We start from the raw sequence: 21809 nt of genomic DNA, 5'->3' as shown, positions 1-21809 counted from the left end.
GCAGTCAAAAAAATGTATATGTGATTCTACCATGCTCATATTTTCTCTAAGGCAGTCAAAAAATTGTATATGTGATTCTACCATGCTCATATGTGTTCTAAAGCAGTAAAAAATTTGTATATGTGATTCTATCGTGCTCATATGTGTTCAAAGGTAGTAAAAAAAATGTATATGTGATTCTATCATGCTCATATGTGTTCTAAGGCAGTAAAACAACTCTATATGTGATTCTATCATGCTCATATATGTTATAAGGTAGTAAAAATATTATACTGAAATATTGTATAAAAGGTCAGTATTGATAAACAAAATATACTGAAATAAATTATATCCAATGCACCTAAGTTAAGGCAATCAAAGTTATATGAAATCTAACGACATGCAATATATTACATGAAACTTTCATACCTCAGAGACACCTGTAATTGAAGTTTCCCTCTTCTGCAAAAAAATGTTGAACTCATCTCGGAGAACGTCGGCAATTGTTTCATGAAAGTAGTCACGTATTGTGTCCTTAATGATCTCGCGTACATCATCACAAAAAAAAATAGGATGCTTGGAGCTGATGTTAACGGAAGAAGTTTGTGAGTCGTGACTGGAGGAAGCAACGATTGGTGAGGTGTTCATATTACTCCCAAACCCGAATACACGACCCTTTTTGGGTTCACCTGCTACAGTCACCCATGCTGCAGAATCAAATGATGGATGCTGAGTAGAGTGATCGTTATATCGCTTTACCATTTGTTACTCATATGCCTCATACAAAATAATGTTTACAGTATGCATTAATAATTAAGAAATACAATGTTTATGATAACTTGTATATTACAATGATTATTCATACAATAAATATATATCGTTGTCATTCTCGCCTTCTCTGATACGAACTCTCCCGTGGTCTTATGTTTATGTATTTCAATAAACACATCCTTGTATGGCACAATGCCTCCTTTTTCTGCTTCCTGCGAAGTGAAATGATAAAAGATTTAGTTAACAGGTTTGCAACAATACTTATAAAATTGACAATATATATATTGATGAGTTACCATTTTCTTCAGGTGGCTCCCAAAAGTTGTAGATCCACCTGTGTGTAGATGGGCTTCAAGCATTTTCGCTCAATTTTTTGCAGCCTTCGCTGAGCGGTTTCGAAATGCATCCCCCGCCCACTTGTCGCACATTCCCTTCTAATAATCTCTCCTGATAGTAATAAGTCCATGGCCCTTCCACAGTAGTGGATCATCTATTCTGCCAGATATTTTTTTTGCTGCAGTCTTCATATTGTGCAGCATGTCTGCAAATTGATTGACAACCACCTTCTGCCACACCTTTCTTGCATCATGTTCCTCCATCGTAGTCGTGAAGCAATTCGAAGCCTATATATATTTTCAGAAAGTTAGTAGACATGACTATAACAAAAAACTAAATATGAAACACATTAACTATGATAAACAACTGTATACCGTGAATGAGAACCACATTCTGTCTATCACCTCTTTTGGATACTCTTTCCATTGAGCGACCGGTCCTGGTAGATGTTGAAGTAGTGAATTCTTAATATCGCGTACTACTTCTTGTGGCTCAAACCTCGTGCTGCACATGTATTGGTACACAGTAAATATCAATATACAATATTTATAAGATATGCAATAAGTGAAAACGAAATACTTACGGTCGATTATCGATATACACTAATTGAATGAGTCTTCTTATGCCAGACTGAGAAGACCCTGCATCCTATGTTGGCTTCTAACTTGTATGATCAACTGGTATAGATGGGTCATGTACAGGCGAAACATCATCTGTAAAAAAATATGTTAGAAATTCTCAGAATGCACATTTCAACTAATCAAGTATCCAATTAGTTAAATGATATACCTATCAAAGGAGCTCGTTAAGATGAAGGCTGAGACTGACTACCACTGGATAAATGACCTATGTAAGCTCCATGAACCATATTCTAACAAATAAAAAATGTCATGTAATACATTCAAATTGTTTGAAATCATTCACATCAATGCAATACATTTCAATACATTCAAATAATTCAAATCAAGTATTGCAATACATTCAAATTATTGAAATACCTGCAAATCATTCACATCATTGCAATACATTCAAATCATTTACATCAAGTATTGCAATACATTCAAATCATTCACATCAAGTAATTGCTAAAAATATGAAAGAAATCATGAAAGAAATCTAAATGACACATTTAAATGAAAATGATTTCTAATTACATCTAACTACTAACTAACTAATTACAAACTAATTAACACTGCTAATTATCTTACTTAACTAACAACTAATTAATACTCCATTAACTAATATCTAACAGTAAAGTAAACTAATTACGAAAGCATATGAAACTAAAACAGAAAATTAGAGAATGAATATGCAATTAGAAAATGACTATTTAGTAAAAACAAGAAATGAACAAAATAGGAGATTCATGTAATGAAAAGCATGAAATTCAGAATGTAAAAACAAACAAGAAATGAATGATTTGAAAAATAGGAAAATGAATTGTAAAACAACAAGTTAACGAATGAAAAAAAACAGGAAAATTATTGAACAAAGTAAACAGGAAAAATGAACAAGAAATTAAAAAAAATGAAAACAAAGAATGAAGACAATTAGAGAAAACAGGAAATGACTTTAGAAACTAGAAAATGAATATTAGAAAAAAAAAACAGTAAAACAAATGGTTTAGCATAGGAAAATGCAATAAAGAAAACATGAAACAAACGATGCACTGCAAATAAAAAAACAAACAACAAATCAAGGTTAAAAAGACTACAAGCAGAAATCGGATATTAAAAACAGGAAATTAAATGACATGGAATCAAAAGGAAATTGACTAAAAAAATACAAACAGGAAAATGGAAATTAAAGACTGTGATATGAAAGAAAAGCAGGAAATGCAGGAAATGCAGTTAGCAGAAAATCAAACATCAAAACAGGAAATCGTGATAACATGAAAGCAAACAGAAAATTACCGAATGTAAAACAAGAAATCGAAAATTGAGAATGCAAAACAGAAACAGAAGAGATCTGATGGAATCATAACAGGAAATGATGATCAAAACAAACAGAAAATGAACTCTAACAAATGAAAAGCAATAAATCTGAAGATGAACAACACAGAAAAACAAGCATGAAACGCAAACCGCAAATTAGAAGATGACGATACGCAAAAAATTACTGAATCGACAACAAAATCAAACGCTAATTACGATGATGATCAAAACAGATGCGATGAAATTAGGATGCATACAGGGAAATTATGAATGAAAACAAGATCTGGAACTAATCTTAATTGAAATTAACAAAACAGGAAATCAAATCACGGTATGAAAAGATTGAAACAAATCTGGAAATGAACAAAATAGAAAACAGGGAAACGAATGCAGAAATCAACATCTGATTTACATTTTTTTTCCTTTTTCCTTTTTCAGAATTAACTAATATGAACAGATGATGCAAAAATCAACAACCGAATTATTTTTTTTCATTTTTCTATAAACAAACTTAACTACTCTAAACTACATACATAAAGGAGAGGAAGTAGAGAAGAAGATGCAAAGGATGAGAAAGAGGATGATGATAAGAAAGATGAGATGCTTACCGTGAAATCAGAGGGGTTAGAAGAGAGTGGTCTCCTCCCGTACGCCGTCACCAGACTGAGAAGCCTCGATCGGATTGAAAGAAAGGGAAAGAAGGGGGAGAAAAAGATAGGGGAAAGAAAGGGAAGAAAGAGGTAAGAAGTCCGGTGGTGGAGAAGAGGGAGAAGAGAGAGAAGAGAGGGAAAATGAGGTTTTGGCGCACAAAGGGGGAGACAAATTGAAATTTCCCCTTTCGTTGAGTTTTAAAGCCACCGAGGGGCTGCGGGCAGAGGGCGACGGACCAGGGAGCGACAGGCGGCGGGCAGCGGGCCGGGGAGTGCGTCGGGCGACAGAGGAGTGCGTCGGGCGGGCGGGAGAGACAAAACAGAAAAAAGGAAAAAAACTCTGATTAGGGATTTACGAGAAAATTAGCGACGGAATTGGCGACGGCCTAATTCCGTCACAACTCCATCGTAAATTTAGATGACCAGTTAGCGACAGAAGATTTCTGTCACTAACGTTGTCGCTACATAGCGACGAAAAAACTTTCATCGCCAAATCTGTCGCTAGCAGTCGTGTGTGTTGCGACAAAAACCTATCGTCGCTAACTAGCAACAGAAGTTTTTCCGTCATTACTTTCATAAATATTACAAATCTTAGTGACAGATTAGTTTCTCTTGTTAATCTGCCGCAACGTTGCGACGGAAAAAATCCGTCGCAAATATTCGTCGCTAATTGACAATTTTCTTGTAGTGGTGGAATGTATGTGCAGTGATGGGGGGGTTTTCTTTGGCTTAGCCAGAAAAAAGAAAACAATTATTTTTAATTAATAAAACAATAAAAAAAGCAAATATTTGGTGCTAATAAAGGCATGAAACGATAGAGTATAAATTACATTTTTTTAGTAGGTGAACCTTGCCTATGTGATCTACACGATTTGCTTTAGTAAAAATGAGTTTTGAATCATATGAAAAAAAAACAATATAAATTATGGGTATGGTCCGTGTAAATATAAAAAAGTACCATTTTTTGCAAAAAAAATGCAAACTCATTCTTTGCCCTTTGAGTTTTGTGGGTAGATGTTGATTCCAACAGCAAGCATTCCACTGCATTTGTGCTAAAAGAATCTCCACATAGTTTGGAAGAAATTTAATTGTTTTTGGTGGAGATGGATGGAAATTAAGGGTACCCAGAAAAACTTGTGGCAGTTCAAAGGCTTCATGAATCCCACAAGCTTTCAATCAAAAACATGATTTTCGAGTCATATCCATTCAAATAAGAGATACCTAGTATAAAATCACTCGACAATGTCGGGTGAGAAGATAAAAAAAAAAAAAAAAAAAACTAATACGAGAACAGAGAAAGATAGTTCCCCTACTTATGGAATCGCCTTCCCCTTCACTTTGCAGGAGGTGAGGATAAACTTTGCCTCCTACGATCGTCGAGTGGGGTGAGGTTTATCCGCATCCTAGAAGTGGCGACACGTGGAAAGGGTTACCTAGTTCATGGCCAAAGTACAATCATTGTGAAGAGTGGGCCACGACATAAAGACTCTATCTCGTTGGATGCTTAGTGTGATACAAAGTGTGAACCCTAATGTCATTTTAAGATTGAGAATACGATACGTTATGATTTTTTCACGATGGTACTTGTGAAAGAACAAGTGAGACTCGAACTTAAGAGTAAGGTCAAGAGAATGAATTTAAAAGTATGGCTTAGGGTTTTATATTCACACAGTATCTGAGACTCTGGATAACTATAGACGGTTGAAAGTCATTTATGGTAATTAGGATGTAGCATGAATCATGCCAAGTTTGAGTTTGACCTTCCGGTTAGCTACCAGTGGATCCTCCTTATTGTTTCACTGCAGTGCTTGGTGATTCGAGGATTACTGAGAGTGTATGGTTCATAATCTGGCCAATAATGTAAAATTTGAGTGTTCTACATGGGTTGATATGCCCATAGACGACTTTGACTGGTATAGCCGACATAATATTATAGTTTGGTGTAAGTGTTAGATTGAGAAAGTTAAGAAAAAATTTAAAACATACAAACCTTGTGTGATGTGTCGAAAACTAAACTAAGATTAGGAGCTTAGAGCCCATTACAGTTGTAAGTTAAGATCATTTATTGCTTATAAATATTCTTTACTGAGTTGTAGACTCATTCTCTCTATAATTACAATTGTAGGTTTCAGGCACACTAACGCAGGTAAGACGTGATCATCTACTCCTATTTTGCAGTAAAGTACTTATTAGTTTTATTTTTTATTATAGAACATTCATGTAATTATTATTTTTGTATGTTATGAATGATAAACTTTATAAAAAAAAATGAATTTATTAGAAAAAAAAATAGTGTGTAAAAAAATTTAGTCATGTATGTTTTCTCTCTAGAAAGTAATACCAACCCGACTTGGACTCTCAAGGTTTCAGATCGAGGATTTATACCCAGTTAGTAATTTTTCCTTACATGTCTTGTTTTCAGTCACTAGTTCCATGTTCTTCCTGAAATTTGAGATGTCCAATTCGGTCGTATATGCGTTTGACACATTTCTGGTTTCTCTGATTATTTTTTAGGGTGTCTTGATCCATCCACTTGTCCAAAAAAGTAGAATATGTTGGAAAATTGCATTATAAAGCACAATACAGTAAGCCAGCCTGTCCCAGTTTTATTCTCAGATCATTAAAAGCCGGTTTTGATTTCACCCACTTATCTAGGAAAGTGGGATAAGCTGGGATAATGCCTAATGCAGTAACCCAACGTGTCCCACTTTTCTGGATATGTGTGACATCGCCTTAGCTTTCAATGCGTCTTATAATCATGTTTTTTTCAGAGCACATTTTCATGACTTACTACCCTTTCATTGGCTACCCAAGTGTGGTTTTCTCTCTCTTTATCCTTCAAAAGAAAACAAAAAAATATTTCAAAAAAAGCTTTCTATTACACTAATTTGTGCTGAAGTGAGTTATAGTTTGGTGCTTATTTTAGTTTGCATAAATTAGAAATAATTTAAGTAGAGATGAATGTTATTCTAACAGTCGGTTATTAACAACAACACCTTCAGTGATAGAAGGTGGAAGTTAACCAAAGGTTCCTTGGTGGTAGCAAGAGGAATAAAGACCTTCTCTCTCTACACTTTGCAAACAAAGATTTGCAAGAGTATTGTGAATGTTGTGGATAATGGCTCGTCCACAGAGTTATGGCATAAAAGGCTCGGGCATATGAGTGAGAAAGGACTGCAAGTCTTGGTCAAAAAAGAGCTCCTAGTGGGGGCTTAAGGTACGTCCTTAGAACCATGTGTTCATTGTTTTCATGGAAAACAAAATAGAGTATCATTTCATAGAAGCATTGCATCTAAAAAACCTCATATTCTAGATATGGTACATTCTGATGTGTGTAGACCTTTAAAGGTTAAGACACTTGGTGGTGCACTGTATTTTGTGACTTTCATTGATGATCACTCTAAGAAAGTATGGGCTTATACACTGATAACTAAAGACCAAGTTACAGATCTATTCAAGCATTTTCAAGCTATGGTTGAAAGAGAAGCTGGTAGACAGTTAAAATGTGTTCGCTTAGATAATGGTGGCAAATACATTGGGTCATTTGATCAGTATTGCATCAATCATGGCATAAAGCATGAAAGGACCGTAAGGATGACACCTTAACAGAATGGAGTTGCTGAGAGAATGAATCACATCATTCTTGAGAGAGACAGATGTTTGTTGTCACATTCAAAGTTGCCAAGATCCTTTTGGGGTGAGGCAATGAGGATAGCAGTTGATCTTATTAACTTGTCTTCTTCTTTTTCACTGAATGGAGATGTTTCAGAGAAAGTTTGGACAGGAAAAGACGCTTCCTATGATCACTTAAGAGTGTTTGACTGCAGATCATTTGTTCATATTCCAAAGGAAGAGAGGTCCAAGCTTGATCCAGACGTCAAACAGTGCATATTCCTTGGCTATGGTCATGAAGAATTTGGCTATAGACTGTATGACCCTATTGATAAAAAGGTTGTCAGAAGTCAAGATGTCTTCTTGGAACATCAAACCATTGAAGACATTGGTAAGTTTGAGCCATCAGAGTCCAGTAGAGGAGATCTTGTTGATTTAGATCCCCTTGATGCACCGGTTGTTCATGATTTTGTGGAGGAGATGCCATCATCTCATAATGATGTAGAGGAAGAAAATGTTAAGTCAGAGATTGATGGGGAGTTGACACCCCAAGAGCCATTTCCTCAGACTCCGATAAGGAAGTCTACTTGAGAGAAACAGTCATCCAGAAAATACTCATCAAATGAGTATGTGTGGACTACAAATCAAGGTGAGCCAAAAACTTTTCAAGAAGTTTTGGAGAATAAAAACAAATCTGAGTCGTGTTGAAGAACAAGTGGGTCTTTAAGCAGAAGACTGATGGGAACAAATCTCAACATAGGTTCAAGGCACGACTTGTTGTAAAAGGTTTTACTCAGAAGAAGGGAGTTGATTTTGATGAGATCTTCTCACCAGTTGTGAAGATGTCCTCCATCCAAACTGTCTTCGATATAGCAGTAAGCATGAACTTTGAAGTTCAGCAGCTTGATGTGAAGACTGCATTTCTGCATGGTGACTTGGAAGAAGAAATTTATTTAGAGCAACCTGAGGGCTTTATTGACAAGGGTGAAGAGCACCTTGTCTGCAAGCTAAAGAAGAGCTTGTATGGATTAAAGCAAGCACCAAGGCAATGGTACAAGAAATTTTATTCTTTCATGACTGAGCATGGATATTCAAAAACCTCCACAGACCATTGTGTATTTGTGAAGAAATTTTCAGATGGTAACTTTACCATTCTCTTGCTTTATGTTGATGATATGTTAATTGTGGGCCAAGACATCAATAGGATTAGCAAGTTGAAGTTAGAGTTGAGTGAGACCTTTGCCATAAAGGATTTAGGTCCAACAAAGCAAACTCTTGGGATGAGAATCGTTTGTGACAGATCACATGGGTTGATCTAGTTATCTCAAGAGAATTATATCAAAAAGGTTCTTGAGAGGTTCAACATGGATAAAGCAAAGTCTGTTAATTGTCCTCTTGCAAAGCATTTCAAACTTAACTCAAGTCAATGTCCTGCAAATGATGAAGAAGAAATCGAGATGCAAAAAAATTCCTATGCTTTGGCAGTAGGTTCTTTAATGTATGCTATGGTCTGTACTCGACCGAATATTGCTCATGTCATTGGAGTTGTTAGTTAATTTCTGTCAAATCCAGGGAAAAAACACTGGGCAGTACTGAAATGGATTCTAAGGTATCTTCAGGGCACTTCGAAGATGAGTCTATGTTTTGAAAATGGTGAACTTATTCTCGATGGATTCACAGATTCTGATATGGCTGGTGATGTCAATAGTAGAAAATCTACTTCTGGGTATTTGATTACTTTTGCAGGGGGAGCAATTGCATGGCAGTCGAAATTATAGAAATGTGTAGCTCTCTCCACCACAGAAGCTGAGTTCATCGCCATTATAGAAGCAAGTAAAGAATTATTGTGGCTGAAGAAATTCTTGTAAGAGTTGAGCTTAAAGCAAGAAAGGTATGTTCTTCATTGTGATAGCCAGAGTGCAATTTACTTGAGCAAGAATTTCACATTTCATTCAAGATCAAAACATATTGATGTTCGATACCATTAGATTCGAGATGTATTGAATGACAAATTGTTGCAACTTGAGAAAGTTCATACTGATGATAATACATCAGATATGTTGATTAAGACATTGCCCAAGGACAAGCATTAGAAGTGTTGGTCTCTAGCAGGGATGGTTGAAGCCTCCACATAAGTCGGGAAGGGGGAGAATTGTTGGGTTTCCCTCTTTATGGGACTCATTTATCTTGGAAATAGATCGTTTGATAACTGATCATTTATGGTATGATCATTGGATCGATGCACATTCAATATCGATGGTCAAAGGAAAAAATTGAATCCGATGAGATTTCGGTCACCCAACAGAGAAAACAATGACAAAATCAAATATTTCAACAATTTAACAAAAGCAAGAGGCTTTGATAGCAATTATTGGATTCTTAATTAGAAAAATCATATTTTTTTATCCTTAAATTTGTCCACGCTAAATCATTGAAAAGATTAGAAATAAACAAATAAAATATAATGTGAAAGTGTACCTGAATCCATTATTGCACTGGTAGATCTTGATGGGTTAAATCTTTCAAAACCTCTATAGGTAGCATTTTCTTCTTCTTTAAACCTAATGAGAGAGGTACAATTTTTTTTTTCTTGATAGAAAGGCAAAAGCTAACAGCCCCTATATATGATTTTGGGGACTATAACCTAATTGTTATCACCTTATAGTCTTTTTTTCAATTCAGCTCATTATAAAATTAGAAATTAACATATGAAGGCACATAAAGTATATACACATTATTATAATCATACCTTATAAGATGTCATGTGGCCCAACCATATACCGTATAAGATCAATTTATATGGGCCTTCACCTTAAATCATTTATAATGGGTGATCAATTACATAAGTAGGCACACATGAAATATCTAACCAGCTCTCCCTAGAGGATGAGAAGGAAACCATTGCTATGCTCCCCGAGATGGCGACAAGTCGATATCGCATGTGCGATCAAGTCTTTCATCCCGAAGGTGGTTTCCTTAATCCTCATGAAACAGAAAAAGAAAAAAAATGGGTTCCACCGAGGGGTTTGTCGTAGTGGTAAGGGACATGAGCCGCTAGATGGGTGTTACCGAGGGGTTTGAAAAAAAATATTTACGTGTGAAAAGTTCTCATTCATGTGGAAAATTATCTTTTGTTTGAAACAGTCGAAAACTGTTTTTTTTTTTCATTTCCACTCACATTTTTTCTATCGTTTTCCCATTTCTAGACATGCCCTATGTGGAAATTCCCGCCTCACCCTTTTTGATGGGTTTCGTACTGCCTACTCAAAATCAACCAAGATCCGTATCCATCTTCCTACATGACTAGAATTCAGAGCAGGGTCCAGAACTCGGATATTGACATGGGTTGGCTCTCACGTACATATATCCCTTCCTCGATGCAAAAACCGAGGTCCATGGTGTGTTACTATAATGACCTATAGTAGTAGTAATAATGACACTAATAGTAATAATAATTTCCATAAATACATGGCTCTGCCCCTCTGAAAACTCACCATTGTTTTCTTTTCTCCTTGTTTTTTGGAGCATATCTTTATGTTTCCTCCTTCTACTATAAGAAGCTCAGCCGTAAAAAGCAATTGCTCCATAACTTCCTTTTGACAATATGGTACTCTTTTTTGCCACATTCTTGACATATTGGTTGCACTTAGAAGGTCATATGACACCATCATTCTTGTTTGGAATGAACCATCTTAATCTCCCTATGGTCAGCATTTGTTACCTTTAATATTCTATCAAAAAATTTTACAAGATGTCCCATATCATTTCTCCAACGTATGACAGTAAAGTTTCCTATGTTACACCCCTTTTGATATACTTTTTTTGTTCCCAAGAAATAACTAGAGAGAGAGAGAGATGGGGGGGGTCGTGTCTTACGTGGTGTAGAAGATGGTGTGGGGCTGACTAAAAGCTAGTGAGGGCTGGACACTAATCACTCAAAAAATGCAGAAGTCGTACCATGAAAGAAGGCTAATGTTGATTGAAGAGATGTATGTGGCAGCACTGTGTTGTCCTAATACCTGTCAAGACATGACTAGCTACTGCAGACCCTCTATTACACCTTCCACTATTGCACCCCCACGAGCGTCCTTTGCCTACCTTTCTTTAAGACTAGACGAGCTGCTTCAATGAAGTTCCCATCCATTTTCTGTTTTAGGTTTAATTGCAATTGATTAAGGCCTAAGAACTGAAACCCCCATCCTCCTCTCCTCCCCCATCAACATGACTCGATTTCCACTTTGGGGTTCTGTTTATTATGTATCAGTGGTCATTTTGAGGAGCCCTTCTCACAATAATTCTTGGGGCTTTTTTGCCTAAAGAATGCAGCAGCCCACTTGTGAAACAGTCCTTGCATCAACAGCCCCACGAGGAGGGGATCCCACTTTTATACCAACATAGAAAAGGCCACTCTAGACTTTGATCCATTATCGTGAGAAAATATGGTAGTAGTTGAATCATCCATTATGCTTGACCTTTACTTGTACGACAAATGGTATCGAATGAACAGGAGTGGAAGTTATAATTGTGATCAGTGAAAGCATCGGTTTAGAGATTTCTGTTAGTCTCTACTCGGGGGAATTTTTGCAATATTTTTTTTAAGAACCACATAATGTTTTGAATAAAAATATGAAATGATATTTAATTGTAACACTCTTCTTGGGCCTTTATCTTTTATTACACCTCCACAAATCCAACAATTTACTATTAGAAAATCATGCTTCGCCACCGATAATACCGAGATCCAAGTAGAAGATTGAGCACTTGATGTGGACCCAATTTCTTAGTATCCAAGCTCCAAACTCTATTTACTCAAGCTTATAAGACCCATGCCTTGGCGTCACCCCAACAACATTGAAAAATCAAGTGGGACCCACATGGAGGACGTACCTCTTATTTCTGGAGGTCAAGGCTCAGTGGGACCCACCTCTCGAACATCCCAGTTAGGGGGGTGTCAATGGGTCGGGTTTACCCGAAACCGAACAAAACCAAACTCTATAGGGTTCGGGTATGGTGATAAAAAGAAGACCCCATTAAGACCCAGGTCCGGAGTCAAAGGTCGAATTAATACATCAACCCGAGTGTAGTTTATGAAATTTTATGCCAAACCCGAACCCAGACCCGACCCGAGTTTCAATTTAAGACCCGCAATTTTTCAATGTAAAAATGATAAAAAAAATGGTTTTACAGGATATGGTCTGGGTCTAATTCATGTAGTTCTTATCGGGTCTGGGTATATTTTTTCTTATAGTGGACTCGATTAGACTCGGGTTTGGACCTGATACCATACCCAAAAATCAGGTCCAATTTGGTTCTACTTGGGTTTGAACCATAAACGGCCCATTGACACCCCTAGTCCCAATCTATTTCTGGGCTTCAGGGAACTCGTGTAGCCCTATTGATGACCCTCTATAATTGTGGTCAAGAAGAAGGCCAAGGGCTAACTTAATTCTGAAATGTGAGGCCCTATTTTAGGGTAGGTCCAAGTAGGCTTAACCAAGTTAAGACTAAGCTCTCAATGTATTATTTAAGAATAGATTTTTTTAATTTACTCGTATTTGTAACTTGTGAGGGCTTTAAGAGATATCCCTTGGCCTATATATAGGCCTCATTTTCAGTATGAAAGCATGAATAAAAAATGTGAATTTGAATTCCTCTCTCAATTCATCTCTCTCTAGATCACTCTCTAAGGGTCTCTCTCTCAAACTTAGGTTTCTCACTCTTGAGTTGATTATCTCTCTCGCGAGTCCCTACTTCCTAGACGTCTCTCTCTCTTTCTAAGGGTTAATCCATTCTTCATTAGGCGAGTTGATCTCTTAGTGGGTATGTTCTTCCAAGTAGACCAAGGTGCAGCCTAGGCCTACCCAAATCAGCATAGTCGTCTACATCAATAACGATGGTCTCGACCTTATCAAGCACCATTTGTGAAACTTTGACCTTATCCAGCTACTAAATCATGACTGCAGCAGACTCTCGCCAACTCTACACCAACCTCATTAAGTCATCCCAGACCTTGCCTTGACCTCAAACCTAGTTTAAAATCTCCTAAACTCAAGTATGCTCAAAACAAAATTTATGATGGAATCCGTTTTCGTCAAACTTAGAAAAATTGTTCAACCCAAATTATTGAGACTTTGAGTTTGAAATTTGGACCTTGTCTTTCTTATGGTGTCTACTTTAACCCCCTCCCCCCCAAAAAAAAAATCTCAATTGTATCATATCTCAGTTTTGAGATATTAATTTTCTAAACCATCTTTGTCTGAACCAAACCTAGTTCTGCATGTAGAAAACCCTTGAAAAATCCATGACTTGACCCAGACATATCTCTCAGAATATTAAACCTCTGACCTTGAAATTTTAACTTGATCTATTCCCAAGTGTTTAGAATCTTCTCCTATTTGTTGTAGCATTGTTTGGGTGTAATGAATTTTCTATCTGAGCTTGACAGAACTAGCCTACCCTATAACTCGAGTTTCACTTTGACCAAACCCTTGACCTAACTAAGCCCACCTAAGCCTATTAAATTTAATCTTGAACCTAGCCTTGCATCAACTGGTATCAGAGCAAACCTTCTATGGCCTCCAGAAATCCCCAAGACCAAAATCCCAAAATGAACATCGAAACCTTCACCCAGTTCACGTAAGACACCAACATTAAAATTGGAGGTGTTGAAAACTGGATGACCACCCTCGAAACCAACATAACCAACCTCACCCAAGTAGTGCAGCAACTTTAGTCCATCTTACAAGTTGCCACCTAGCACCTGTAATTCAACATCGAAGGTAGAGGCAGCAACAATCATGGAGAGTATGATAATCATGAGGATGAGTATACGTGGGATTCAATCCTTGGATGACACCCGAAAGATCGCAGATCTGGTTCAAGAGCTCATCATTTTAGCGCTTATCTTCCTCGCTCACTTAAAATTCCTTTTCTTATTTTTTTTAAGAAAAGGCTCTCATGATTGGTTGTATAAGGCAAAGCAATACTATATAAACCAAACAATATCCCACGAAAGTAGGATATGATGCATTGTTACTCACCTCGAAGGTAAAGCACTTAGATGGTAATGTTGGTGAGAACAACGCCATGAAACCCCAAATTTGGATAGAGTTCGAAAGAGGACTCTTGAAGAGGTTTAGACTCTCTACATATATCAATCATAATATTGAGATGAAGAATCTGAAACAAAAAAAGTCTATATAATTATATCAAGCAAAGTTTGAGGATCTAAGCACTATATGTAGAGATTGGTCTAAACCCGCCTTGGTTGGTACATTCATAGGTGGACTCAAGAGATCTAGGTTGAGCTTATGGATCTAGGCCCCCAGATCTTGGAACAGTGCTATGGAAAGTCACGGATAGTGGAAGAGCATTTGAAAAGATTTGGCTTTGTAAAAAGGCCTACTCGACCTCCTGATAGACCAGGACGACGCACCCAAGTTAAGAAAGAGAGTGCCAAGCCCAAATTTGAACCCCTTCTCAAGACCAAATTTGTAGGCAATTCTCAAATGATGGATTAATGTAACATGTGGTTGTGTTATAATTTTGACGCTAAATGGAATCCAAGGCATAAACGTAAAGTCCTAAAGATGTATGTGGTTTACAAGAATGAAAAAAAAGAAAATAACAACATACTCGTCCAAACTTTGAAGGAACCGAAGAAGAAATTGGACCAAGGACTTGCCTTTCATGCCATTTTGAAAGTGTTCATTCCAAACTCCATGCATGTGAATGTACATATGTACCAGCAGCAAGTCGCGGTGTTGGTCGACACCAAGTCAACCCATAAATTTCTACAAGAATATCTTGTGTTGATTCTTGGATGTTGAATCAAGGAGCAATTGTTATTCAAGGTGATGGTTGGGGATGGTAACCACCTCAAGTGCAAGAGTGTGTGCCCCGACGCTTACTTGGATCTCAAAGGATCTAAATTCGAGGTGGATCTCTATGTGCTGCCTATCAAAGGTATGGATGTTGTGCTAGGGATGAGTTGGTGTTGATCCCTAATGAAGGTTCATTAAATTTTTTGTAAAATAGAGACGAGCTATGAGAAGGATAGAGAAATAATGTGCGTAAGGTCCCATAAGCCTAAGGGAACTGATGTCATATATCTTGAAGAAACAATCCAATAGTTTGGAGATACTCGAGAGGTCGAACCCCACATAGTCCAAACAAAATGTTGAAAGAGTGCCAACAAGAAATCAAGGAAAGCAAGATTGAACATGCTCTCTATAGTAACTTGTGAGCTATGGATTGAATGAGAAGTTTATTGGTTAAAGATGAAAGATAATGTACTAAAGTTTGTCATGGGAGTGTCTCGCATGTCAAGCCAACAAATACAAGGCAATCAAATCCATCAGCTAGTTGCACCCATTGCTCATTTCAAATCGATCATGGTTTGATATCTCTATCAACTTTATATAAGACCTACTTACCTACAACAACAAAAAAGACATCTATGTCATAGTTGATAGGTTTACTAAGTTTTTCCATTTCACGGCTCTGCTCTGTAAGTACTCTACCCAAACTATAGTAAAAACATTTCACCAACATGTAGGCAAACTCTACGGGATGCACAAGTCCATTGTCTGTGACTAAGACTTCATATTCATCAGTTGTTTTCTAAATAAATATTTCATCCTCTTATGAACTAAGATGAAATATTGCACAGCCTACCACCCCCAAACCAATGTTCAAACCAAGGTACTGAACTGAACAGTTAAAACCTACCTTTGTTGTTTCGCTAGTGAGAAACCCAATTTCTAGATCGATTACCTTCCTTAGGCTGAATGATCCTACAACACCCTTCCACTCATCAACCCAAATGACCCCCTATGAAGCCATGTATGGTCAAGCCCCTCCCAAAACTCTAACTTATGAAGAAGGTTGTGGCAAGTACCCTAAGGTTGACCGACAGCTAAGGACCAAAGATGAACTCCTTTGTCTCATAAAAGATAATTTAGCTAAGGTTCGGAATAGAATGCAACAACTCCATGATAAAAAATAAAAGGATAGAGGGTTTCAAATTGGGTACTGGGTATGACTCAAAAGAAGATCCAAGAAGCAAATATTGATCCCCTAGTGGGTTTGTTTTACCAAGTTGACTAAGGTGCAACCTAGGCTCACCTGAACTAGTGCAGTCTTCTACATCAACAACAACAGTCCCAACCTTCTTAAGCTCCATCCGTAGAATTCTGACCTTCTCTAACTTAACCACAACTGTAGTAGACCCTTACCCATTCTACCCAACCTTTGTAAGTCATCCCAGACATTGTCTTAACCTCAAACCCAGTTCAGAATCCTATAAACTCAAATCTATTCAAAACAGAATTTCTAACGGAACCTTTTTTTTAGACTTAGAAAAATCACCCAACCTAAATTGTTTAGCCTATGGGTCTAAAATTTTGACCCAGCCTCCTTTAGGGTATTTACTTTAATCCCTCCAAAATTCTTGATTTTATCATATCTGAGTTCTGAGATATTAAGTTTTTAAACTGGGTCTATCTGAACCAAACTCAATCCTGCCTACAGAAAACCCTTAAAAAGTTTGTGACTTGACCCAGTCGTATCTCCCAGAATACTAAACTTTTGACCTTGAAATTTTAACCCAAGGTAGTCCCAAGTGTCCAAAATCTTTCCCTAAAATTTGAGAATTTTATGTGATTTAGTTTGGGCATAGTGAATTTTATATCTAAGTCGATCATAATTGGCTTATCTTGTTACCCAAGTTTGACTTTTACCTAACCCTTGACCTAACCGAGCCTACCTAAGCCCACTAAACCTAATCCTAGACCTAGCCTCGCATCAGCTACCATGCTTTGATTCATGAAAGATGATAAACATTGAGCATTAGAAGATTTCTTTTCTTTTCTTTTTCAAACTTTTTCTTCTTCTTTTTTATTTTCAAGCTGAGGTTAGCTACAAGCACTACGGGTGTGTTTGATTAACTCATATCTAAGATATGAGGTTTTAGGATCTCAAGTCCCACTACAAGAAAAACTCTTGCCCCAATATGTTTAGCTATTTGAATGGCAAATGTTTCAATTCCGCTTGATCCTCCATGAACCTGTGACAAAAATAGCTGACCATCTTTGCAGATCCTTGTAAGAGACATAAACATTGCTCAGAACCAGAAATCAAAGGAAGCATTCTAATTAAAAATCAACATTATTTATAAACAAGATCATTTTTCAAAGACTTGGAAGTTGTCGCTTGAGGTGCTACTTTTCATAGACAGTGGTTGCAGGTTCTAGGAAGATTGAGAAATCGTTGGACACAATCATGAGTTCAAAAGAAGCATAGATTAGAGATATACGTGCAAAGTTACAACTTCATAGTAGTAATTTTCTATATGAGTGGCTTTTGAAACATCCAATTTGCATCATTGAAGCATTAAGTGTTACTAGAAAACCAGTTTTTCAACTAATCAAGTTACATATATCCTTATAATAATATAATGGTTCAATTCCATGATCAAAAGCACTATGAAAATAATTAAGCTGCATTCAAGATTCAATGTCAAGATGCACTCACAAATAACAGATTGATGTGCATATGAAATTAAAGTCAAGAGACTACTGAGAATAATAGCATAAAGAGGTAAGGTTTTAAACATTTTCAGGTTCTTAAATAAACCTACAAGTTCAATGGAGCTCCCCAACTCACTTAAAATCATATTCATGCAGTTGTTGCATAACTTCAGGAGTCATCCTATCAAATTATCCAATGAATAGGAAAGAAGCATTCAGAGTTACTTAATAAATTCTTAGAGTTCATACATTAAAAATGTTACAAATAATAGGAAAAAACTTCAACAGCTTTCACAAGTAACATAACATAGATATACAGAAAGGGACTAAGAAAGCATCATCATGGGGTTCCTACAAAAGTATTTTGTGACCGTTGCCTATCATTAGTATCAAACATACAAGCTGAAACTCCAAAATCTGCTAACTTAACAACACCATTAGCATCAATTAAAACATTTCCAGCTTGAAAGCCCTAAATAGATGATATTAGAACTGTCAAAATACCATTTCATAGAAATAACATGATCATATTAGCAATATCAAGATACAATTTCATAGAAATAACATGATCACAAGAGCATCCTTTTAAGAGGACTTGGTAGAAACATATCATAGTACTACACCTAGAATAGCCAATCACTTTCAGTCTATCTACTTATATTCTTCAAGGTTTTGCTAATTTGAAGTTTGAACTCTTTTCAGAAGTTTTTCTTTCATTCTAGCTCAGCAAGGATGGGCAAGTGGGAGCTGACTGGACTTTACATTGGGTATTAGACTAGAATTGAAGAAAAATTTCGGTGACAGGTCTTAAACTCAGGAGCTGACAAATATGTTATGTAAATGATTTCACCAATTGTAACAAGAGTACATAAGCAGAAAGAGAAACATTTTCGTAAATATACACACCTGTTTTACAAGAAGGATCAACTCAAAAATAAATAAATTTAATTAAATAGAAGATAACAAATTTAACAAGCAAGAATAAAGCACTTCCTACTGTACAAGAGAAGCTTTCAATAATGAAATTTATGAAATTGGTATAATGTCATTACCAACTATTGAACAACAAGCCTTTGGAGATGATCCAGGAAGACTTGGAAACTGACATCATCTGTGAAAATGATATCTCCGCCTGGTGGGGGCATTGTGTCAGAGTTATAAGTGGTGGAAGGATTCAATTTTGCCAGTAGAAAATGGGCCTAACCAAGCCAATAAGGGGGTCAAAATTAATAGCTGAACTAAAACTAATACAACAATTCTCTATAAGCAACACAAAATGAATTAACATCTCCAACCTTCTGCAATAGATGATTTATAAGATCATGCTAAATATAAAATGGTTGACGCCATATTCGAATGCAACCACGTTGACTGGAATTTATTCCAATCTAATAGGGAATGGCCTCATGCTGAGGTTAGACTTGCAGAGATGTGCCAAAAAGATGCTCAGAAATGTAAGTGGGAGAGACACCATAAGTGGAAACTTTCAAGAGATGTACATGTTTAAGAAAGTATAAAGGATGGATGAAAATGCCAAAATGCCCCTTTAAACCAATTTGTTTATCTAAATCTCCAAAACTTCCACATGGAGTATTTATCAAATACGCCACGACTGTCCAAAATATCACAGATTATACTTAAATATTGATGTAAACACCAAAGCTGAAGAGTTTTCATTACAAGGTCAATTGTTCCAAGAATTTTCCTTGCAGTTAGTTTGTCAGGTGTTATTTTAAGCATCCCAACAGTATTGTATAAAAGCATGCAACTTTGGGTTCAGCCACAATCTGTTCCCCATTTAACAAAGGGCTCAGGCCATCTGATTGATGTTAACAGGACATGGTATAACTAATCCAAGCAACCAGTGTTGAAGACAAGTAGAGTACTCGACTTCAATCAAGTACCAAATTAGTCTCACCAATCCAGAGTGAGACTCACTGTAAATAAGACAAGGACAACATCCCAAGTAAATAAAACAAATACTTGTATACTTGACACAACAAGCAGCTTAGGGCCCATTCATGTTTCAATTTTCAAGAGATACATGATTTTAGGCTCAGTTGAAACCTCTGCTATCGTAGATTAGTAATCTTTTCTCCAAAACAAGACAAGAAGAAAAAATGGGAGAGTTACCTGGGAGCCATGCTGATCACATATAACCAAACAAGGAACAAAAAAAACGCTCCCTTATTATGACATATGCCTCATCACGAGGCACTTGAAGCAATTAAGCAAACACCTGCAGGCATGGCAATTAGTTTAATTTCTATAAAATATAAACCATAGCTATCTCATTTTTCTTATTTGCGCATATAAGATTATGGTTTTGTATTTTTGTGGTTCATCTTTCACTTTTTCAAATATAATTGGCTCTAGTAAGGCTATGGTTGGATTTACAGAACTGGCTGGGATTGGTCCTGCGATTTCACCCATTGATCAAATCCATCATTAAAAAAGAAAGCAAGGAGAACCCCATAATTCCTACCAAAATTGGAAGAGAAAAAATATACATCAGAATTTCTTTTTACACCAAGATACAGTAGAAACTGTTGAAGACAATTACTTCCATGACCTACCAAAGAGCTTTCTAAAGAATCCCACCACAAACTAAGGAAAAAGTTGCACAATTCATTCTATGATCACATGATCTGAGACGTTGGATTGTTGAAGGAAGAGTGTGCCCATGATTAAACACCCCATAGAAAAAGCTTGTAACTAAACTTGTTTACTTGATAAACAATATCCCTGATTCTAAAATGAAAATTATAAATGCACCACTTGAAATTTGAATCCACTTTAGGGATATAGTAGTAACTCAAAGTATGGCAGGAACATGAAGGATGCATAATATGGTAAGAGAGCACAGAAAGATTTTGCATGCTATATGCCAAAAAATTATGAAAGAGGTTCAATTTTCAGTATTTTTGATGTATTTGAGAGCTGAATTCTTCCACCTCTTTTTTCCCCTTTTTCACTTTGCAAAAGAATCAGATTTTGGTGAAAAGAAAAAAGAAAAACAATATTGAATGTGCTAGAATGTACAGAAGATATAAACTTGGTTGAACGTGATATGAAATAACTTTGTTGAATACTACAGAAAATCCAACCACAACATAAAGGAAAAAAGAAGGCAATTATAGCATGATGATCCAGCAGGCCTAAAACAAGAGCATCTATTTAAGAGGACTTGGTAAAAGCATCTCAAAGTTCATAATGATATCAACAAAAGGCTTCACAGGAAAGGCTTCTATCAGCAAAATATTGAACGATCTGGAAAAATGAAGTGGTGAAAGCAGATGTCAGACACTGGGAAATGAACCGCTGTGGTGGATTTTGCAGAGGGTGGCAAAAAAGGGGGCGTTCGACAGTGGTTGGGGCTCCCGGCGGCATGGTAGCAGCATCGAGTCGCAATAGAGGTTGGTTCACCTCTGATCGACACCTGAATAGGGAAGAGTAGGGGAAATAGGAAGAGGAGGAGGAGGTCACGACAGTGACAGTTGCGCTGGTCTTCGGCAGGCGCCCAAACGGACACTTCACGGTGGTGGCCCACCCGGCTTCCGGCATCGGCAGTGGAGGGTTTCAAAAGAGAGGTGGTCGCCAGAATGGCGTGGCGCCTATGCACCCATGGGTGCTCGAACGAAAGGGGAAACACAAGAGAAAGAAAGAGGGGAAAAGAAGAAGGGAAGGGAAAGGAGAGAGGACGGAGGGGAAGACAAGAGTCAGCCGGCGGGGGTCAGCGACAACGTGTTTCTGACCGGTATGCGGACGAGGAAGAGAAAGGAGAATAAGAGAAGGCTCGGGGGGCGGCTGCATACAGTGAAAGGGGGAAAAGTGCAAAGGGGTGAAAAAAATTTCGCGGTTTAAATTGAAAAGTAGCGACGGAAAAATTTTGTCACAAAATTCATCGCTAATTAGCAACAAAATTAACGATAGACAAATTTTGTCACTCATCCATCGCGAAGTTGCAATGGAGTTTGATACGGAATGTTTTCGTTGCT

The sequence above is a fragment of the Nuphar pumila genome, chromosome 13 (genome assembly GCF_984573655.1).
Source record: "Nuphar pumila chromosome 13, dmNupPumi1.hap1.1, whole genome shotgun sequence".
Taxonomy (NCBI): Eukaryota; Viridiplantae; Streptophyta; class Magnoliopsida; order Nymphaeales; family Nymphaeaceae; genus Nuphar; species Nuphar pumila.
Note: the sequence above shows the minus strand (reverse complement) of the source record.